This window comes from Canis lupus, chromosome 17, assembly GCF_003254725.2.
Source record: "Canis lupus dingo isolate Sandy chromosome 17, ASM325472v2, whole genome shotgun sequence".
Classification (NCBI taxonomy): Eukaryota; Metazoa; Chordata; class Mammalia; order Carnivora; family Canidae; genus Canis; species Canis lupus.
The window spans coordinates 2,708,572-2,715,964 of NC_064259.1; the positions used below are offsets into that span (position 1 = coordinate 2,708,572).

Genomic DNA, 7,393 nt, shown 5'->3' on the forward strand with positions numbered 1-7,393 from the left:
ATACTGAGTGCTCTTGGCTCCCTTGTCAAATAGTAGTTGACTTTACGAGAAGGGATTTATTTCTGGGCCTTGTGTTCTGCTCCATGAAGCCCCTGGCTGGCTGATGGCCTCGTCTGCTTGCACGTTGCCAGTAAGCCCATGCCGAGGGCAAGCATGATGCCAGCAGGCTTAAAGGGGTGTGTTTTTCTTTTGAAATATTTTCACATTTTAACTTTGAGGACAAATAGAGGACAGCTATGGAGATTGCAATTTTTAATCTTTGGAAGATAAATATGCCACTGACAGAGTGAAAAATGCTGGTTTCCCCGGTGCTTTTTTTCTCTGTTTGAACGTATCCCCCAATATGAGGCACAGCCCAGACTCTTTTTTTATCTTAAAGATAATAAGTTCTTTAATGACAGTACAACCAGGGCAGCGTGATGGAGCCATTCTTACGCCCAGTCGCAAATACAAGTTGTCACCAACGATGATGTTGAGACAAGGTGAAAGAAAAAAAGGATGTTTTGTTGCCTCCTTCATCTCAAAAAGAAAGGACTCCAGAGCTATGGCTTTGGCCTGCTGAGCTTCCTGAAAAATCAGAAGAGAAATAATCAAGAGGAACCAAGGGTGAAAACCCTTATTCTCACGTGAGCTAATATTTTAAAGATTCTTGTTTTAGTTTTCCCTTTGTTTTGTGTTCTTGTTCTTTCCCCTTCCTGGTATGTGGAGCATTGTAGGAGATTTTTCCATTACCTAAAAATGTGGGAAGAAACATGCAGCACAGTTATGTTTCCAAAATACCTTAGTAGAAAAAAAAGGATCACTTTGGCGTGATTACCCAGCAATCTCTCCCGCAACAGAGTGCCCATTTATTGCTTACCAAGCCCTATGGATTGCTTTAAGCATTTAATTTTTAACATTCAAGACAAATTTGTGAGACAGAAGGTACAGTCCATGAAAGAAGGGTCTTAACTGATTTTGTCAATTCAATTTAACAAAATTGAATTAATTTTGTTAATTAAATTAACAAATTGTGGAAGCTCAATATATGTTTGTTGAATGAGTAATTTCCTCGGCTCAATCCCACATGTACAGCCAAGGAAATGGATGTGGGGAAGTTGATTACCTTGCCCAGCTCTGGTCAGTTAATAAGTGGCAGGGTATGATTTAAATCGAGCATTTTTTGGTTTCAAAACTCTTTTCCCAAAGTACTGTGATACCTCCATGGTGTCCACCTGGGGAGGATGTGGCCCAGCACGAGGAACACTGAATTTAGTCTGGGGTCCCAGGCTTACTTTGTTGTTGTTGTTGTTGCTGCTATTTGTTTTTTTAGTTGACTAGATTTCCATATTTTTTCCATTTATTTATTTATTCACTTTTTTTTTTAAATTTATGATAGGCACACAGTGAGAGAGAGAGGCAGAGACACAGGCAGAGGGAGAAGCAGGCTCCATGCACCGGGAGCCCGACGTGGGATTCGATCCCGAGTCTCCAGGCGCTAAACCGCTGCGCCACCCAGGGATCCCCTATTCACTTAATATTTAAAGTAACTTTTTGGACGCCCGGGTGGCTCAGTGGTTGAGGGCCTGCCTTTGGCTCAGGGCGTAATCCTGGAGACCCAGGATCGAGTCCCAGGACCGAGTCCCACATCGAGTTCCCTGTGTGGAGGCTGCTTCTCTCTCTGCCTATGTCTCTGCCTCTCTCTGTGTCTCTCATGAATAAATAAATAAAATCTTTAAAATATATTTAAAGTAACTTTTAAAGGGATGAGACAGTTGGCTGTTTTGAAAAATTCTAACACAGAGAATAAAAAATCAACATTTCATAGTTTTGTTGAACAACTGATTAAGTCTTTCAACACACCTTTAAATCCTCCACACTTTGGAATAAGGCACGTTAAGAAAATAAAAAAAAAAAAATCCCCTTAAATGAAATGTTCTAGCTCTGATCTTTGCAGGATTAATAATACTCTTAAAGTTGGATATCTAAATACTGGTAAGGAACTCAATTATCTTTTTCTTTTAATTTAATACAATTAACCAACATATAGTACATCATTAGTTTCAGATGTAGAGTTCAGTAACTTATCAGTCACATGTAACACCCAGTGCTCATCACATCAGGGGCCCTCGTTCATGCCAGTCACCCAAACACCCCAACCCCCACCCCTGGGCTCACTACTTGATCCACAGATGAGAAGCTCAGTGACCTTCTCAACTTGCCTTGTCCCATCTTCTGCAATTATCACATTGACCTGAGAAAGTCGAAAGGTAATCAAACACTTCATAACATTTAAATACATTGCCTACTTGCGATATTATTTTTGAGTAAAAACTGCAAAAATGCCCCTGTTATTCCCTTTCTTGCATGAAAATAGTAAAATAGGCTATTTGACAGGCTCTGTGCACTTAAGCTAGTATTTATTGGGCATTTGTTATATCGGTTGCACACACCAGACCTTAGACCAGTTGCCTTACACGAATACCAAATGGTCTCATGATTTGGTTTTGCTTGCAGAGCATTGCCTAGCACAGTGTGTCTGGGGCGTGTCTGTAGAAGAATAACATCAGAGTCGCCCTGGGAGCAGGTTATGAAGACAGACACCCAAGGCCTACAGCCAGGAGGGTGTCCTGTGTGGTACATGTGTGTGCTTCCCAACATTCCCGAGTGAGTTGTGTGTCCCTACTGTGCTGGACACTACACATAGCCTCACGGTAAAATCCAGTATGTTGATTAGAACAGATTCTTTGTTGAAAGCGACGACTAGAGAGTCTCTCATTGAAGGTTACCTTTCTTCCTTTTCCTTTGATAGATGAGCTTCTGGAATTTGAGCCTTGGAAAAAATACACTGCCACATTGATATTGTATTCAGCTGTCAATCATCATGCTGAAAATGAAGGTAAAAGGGAATGAGAAAATACCAACTAGTAACCTGATGGTTGTTGGAACCCAGCGAAAGAGGCCACCTTGCCTTTGAGCAACACACTCACAGTCATGTGTTTGTTCTACGTGTCCTGCGCTCCGCCCTCTACACCAGGCCTGCTGTCACCACCCCGCAGCTCTCAGTGGTAGGAACAGGATCACCATGAAGTCTGTCTGAAGACCGTTGTGAAGCCAACCTAATTTTTATCATGATAATCTGGGTCTTTTGAGTGATAGTGGGACCCCTAGAGATGCTTTCAGAACTTCTCATGGTATTCGGAAATTATGAAACAATACTGAAAACTCATCTGACTTTGATTCATACTGGAGGTGGGGCAGGAAGAGGGATGGTTGACATGGTAATGACAATAAGAAGGTCTCTGTTAAATTTTAATCTCAGATAAACAACGATTTTTTAAAAGTATAATGCATTTGTCTGCTCAGGCTTCCATAAGACAGGATCAAAGGCTGAGTGGCTCAGACAACAGAGATGCCTCTCTCACAGTTCTGGAAGCAGGGAGACCAAGATGAGAGCAGCTGGAGGCTGGGCATCTGGGGAGGACCTGCCCCTGCTGCAGGGCTGCCTTCCCCCCACCGTGTCCTCACCCTGATGTCACCCTCTCTCTCTCTCATATAAGACATGAATCCCACTCTCATGATCCCATCTGACCTTAATTACCTTCCAAAGCCTCCGTCAGATTGGGAGTTAGGACTTCAACATCTGAATTTGAGGAGGACACATCCATTAATATTATTATTTTTAAAATTTTTTTTTAAATTTTTATTTATTTATGATAGAGAGAGAGAGAGAGAGAGAGGCAGAGACACAGGCAGAGGGAGAAGCAGGCTCCATGCAAGGAGCCCGATGTGGGACTCGATCCCGGGTCTCCAGGATCGTGCCCTGGGCCAAAGACAGGCGCTGAACTGCTGCGCCACCCAGGGATCCCCATTAATATTAAATACACCTCAGATCCTGTACGGACATACTTACACTGCAGGAACTATCTGTGGTTTATCTGCAGCTCAAGTTGGCCGGAGCATCCTCTGTTTTACCTGTTGTTTCCCTGTTCAACACGTCAAGAAAGCCAACCAGGAACCTGAAGACTTAGACGAACGCCCGCCCCGTGTCTGGCCACCCAAGGAGCTGATGACCCCCATCTTGCCAGTAAAGTGGGGATCCTGAGGCCAGGAAAGACCCACTTTGTGGGGTCTTGTAGGGGGTTCATGTATAAAAGGGGGTGGCACTAGCCGGATACGTCACCCACAGCAAACACTCCACGAAATAGGAGGCTCACTCATCCCTCCTCCCCGCAGCCAGCAGCCTGCGATTCCACGTCTAGGCAGGAACCCAGATGCCCGTGGGGGGTCCGCCCACAGCCGGCCCTGCAGGGGCTCCAGGCAGCTATTCCCAAGGCATCTTCCTCGGGGAGGGTGGAGTTAACCCCAGGTGCACCATCCAAATGAAGGGCAGGAGGAAAGGGGTGAGAAGAGAGCAGGGGTAAGGATGAGGCAGCTTCAGCCCAGAGTAACTGAGGACGGGCCAAGGACAGCGCCCACCAGGGCGTCAGAATGGGGTCCCCCAGGATGGCTGTCTGTGAAAGACATTTTCAGGTTTTAGGTTATGCTGTGAAACGTTATTAAGCTATGACATAGAGGATGATGTAATACAGGTTATTATCTGCATATAACAGCGAATATATAACAATTTAAGGGACATCTGGTGGCTTAGTGGCTGAGAGTCTGCCTTCAGCCCAGGGCGTGACCCCGGGGTCCCAGAATCGAGCCCCGCATTGGGGTCCCCACAGGGAGCCTGCTTCTCCCTCTGCCTTTGTCTCTGCCTCTCTCTGTGTCTCTCAGGAATAAATGAATAAAATCTTTTAAAAAAAGAATATTTAAAAGTGGCAATAGTTTCATGTATGTACAACTTAGACATTTTATTTCTATTAAATTTATTTTTTTGTGAATTTTGCAGTTTTTGAAAAAAGAGAAACAAGAGGTTGCCCCTGATGCAACACTGCAGATGTGACTCAATCACTTTTACTGCATATCCTTTTACTGCTCCTAAATATCCTCGTAGTTCTTAACATTCAGATAAAGTAATGAAATGTGAGATTAACCAAATACAATTCCATCGCCTATTTTTCTCTTTAAATTATATGTCACATGATTTTCCTTGCCAGGGCATTTCTTCAATGACCTATGTCAGTAAATTCAGATTACATGTTTTTTGGGGTCCAGGCCCTATTTTGAGAACAGTCAGGTTACCTTCACTTCTGATATCACAATACCTAGGTGGACAATCCTCTTCCGTAAGACTTTGCACACATGCCTCAACACCAATTTAGCACAAATTCATTACAAATACAATCACAATGTCAACGTATGTTTAAAGAATCTTGATACTTACTTCCAAGCAACTTTTCCCAGACACGGTTTTCCTGGATTTAGCTATGGTAACCCCTGCCACCGCGCCCCACGTGGCCAGAGACCCAGGGCCTCTGAGGTGCTGGAAGCACCGAGTCTCACCCCCAACCCCAGACCCTGGGAATCAGAGCCTGTAGGGTGGCGAGAGGCCTAGAAGACCTGCATGGCTGTCAGTTCTGGAAACCTCTGGGTTATACTGTAGCCTGCTAGAGGGAGAGGTAAACACATTACAGAGACGTTAGACGTTGGCTTTCAGGCCCAGGGAGGCGGGATGCCATCATCGAGCTGAGAATCAGTCATGACTGCTCTTGAGTCATCGGTCCCCAAATAGCACGGGGGCCTGCGGCAGAGCTGAGGTAAGCGGGCACGGGTGGGGGGGAGTGTGGGTGGGGGCGATCACACCTGCACCTCCTCTAATTCCGGCTCCGCGTGGCTCCGTCAAGGAGGCACTGGCGTCCAAGAACAGCCCTGACTCAGCCGGCTGGCCTGGGCCGTGGGAGTGGAGGCTGGCCAGCCTTGCTCTTCCTCATCCTTGTTTGGATTTTGTCAATGGCTGTGGGTGGTTCCACCAATATCACCATAGTCACAGAGGCAGGTTGGTAGTCTCTAGTTCAAAATATACATCTGTTCCCCCCGAATCATAGGGGCACATCCATGAGTGTGATGTCACGTATACTTCCACACGAGAAGTGTGACCATATATGTCATCGCATGTCTGAAGACTCCTGTTTGATCTACAAACTCCATACGTGTCATTGACCACCCTTAGGGACAATGTGATGGTACAGATCAGCGTTCAGACTCAGGGGTGCTGAAGGTCAACCTGGGGGGCTCGGGGAAAATGCAGGTTCTGATTCAGCAGCTCCGGGCTGAGGCCCCAGAGTCTACATTTTCTCCAATCCCCAAGGGTTACTGAGGGAGGAACATGAAGATCCCTCCTTGAGTAGCAGGGGATGGGCAACGAAGGCCCCAGAGAGGTCTCCAATCTACGTGAACCTCTTCCTTCATTTAGTGACATCCCACTAAGTGACACTTGCTATCTTCCTGAGTCTACTTTAAGTGACTCCTTTCTTCTGACTTATGTTCTTCATTTGTTTTCTAATTTGTGAAGCAGCATTTCACAGTAATCAGCTTTTAATCCACATAGACCTGGGTTCAAATCTGGGCTCTGCATTCACAGCTGTGACACCAGGCATGTTAAAATGCCAGTGCCCCATTTTGGTCTCTGTTATTTACCTAATCTGACTGCGGTCTCCCCACGATCTCTCCAGATAGTACCTGCTTCCAAGCAATTGGAAAAATCCAATGGACGCAAGAAGAGCGCATGCACCAGAGTAGGAATGATACTAATGACACAAAGACATATGGAAAAATCATGCCATTTTAAAGTCAGCCATACAGATGCCCAGAGGGAGAGAGTGGTTACTGTTTTTGACACAAGATGCATTTCTTCTTCACTCATTTCTATGAGACTCAGTATTGCAAACACACCTGTGTGCTGCAGTTCCCTTTTTTTTAAATAAATTTATTTTTTATTGGTCTTCAATTTTCCACCAAAAAGGAGAATTATAGACCAGTATCCCTGATGAACATGGATGCAAAAATTCTCAACAAGATACACTTCCCTTGTATATCAACCTCTTATGTTTTCCTGACCACTCTGTACTTTGTGTGGGTGGTGTTTATGTGCACTGGTGGTCCCTCATATATTCCCTCTCTGGCCCTGAATGTTGACGAGATGTTCAATGATCCCCGACTACATGAATCAACACATATGTGCTCTTTTCACAGGCTGTCAAAATCCAATAGTTCTAATATTGGGGAAAATGGTATATGGCAAGTTAGAATGTTTTGGATACCTGGGGGTTAACCAATGGCTCTTCTATTTTAACTTGAGGTTTGGGAAAAAGAAAAAAACTCTTAAATATGTTAATTGTATTTACCTGTTTTAATAATTACAGTATAGATAAACCAAGTAAAATTTGACTTGACTCTGGACTTTCCCATGAATTATCATCTATTTATTGGTCATTACTTATGCCTCAAATTATGACCTGGGCTGTAATCT

At 44.5% G+C, this 7,393-nt stretch overlaps 1 long non-coding RNA gene across 1 annotated transcript; it reads right to left on the reverse strand.

The window, feature by feature from the left end:
• Nucleotides 1–363: 363 nt before the first annotated feature.
• LOC125752823 (uncharacterized) lies at nt 364–5,523 on the reverse strand. The gene is made up of 3 exons (XR_007403233.1): nt 5,309–5,523; nt 2,769–2,866; nt 364–567 (listed from the first exon to the last, which is right to left on the reverse strand). It is a non-coding gene; the product is annotated as an uncharacterized LOC125752823 (long non-coding RNA).
• Nucleotides 5,524–7,393: the final 1,870 nt, after the last annotated feature.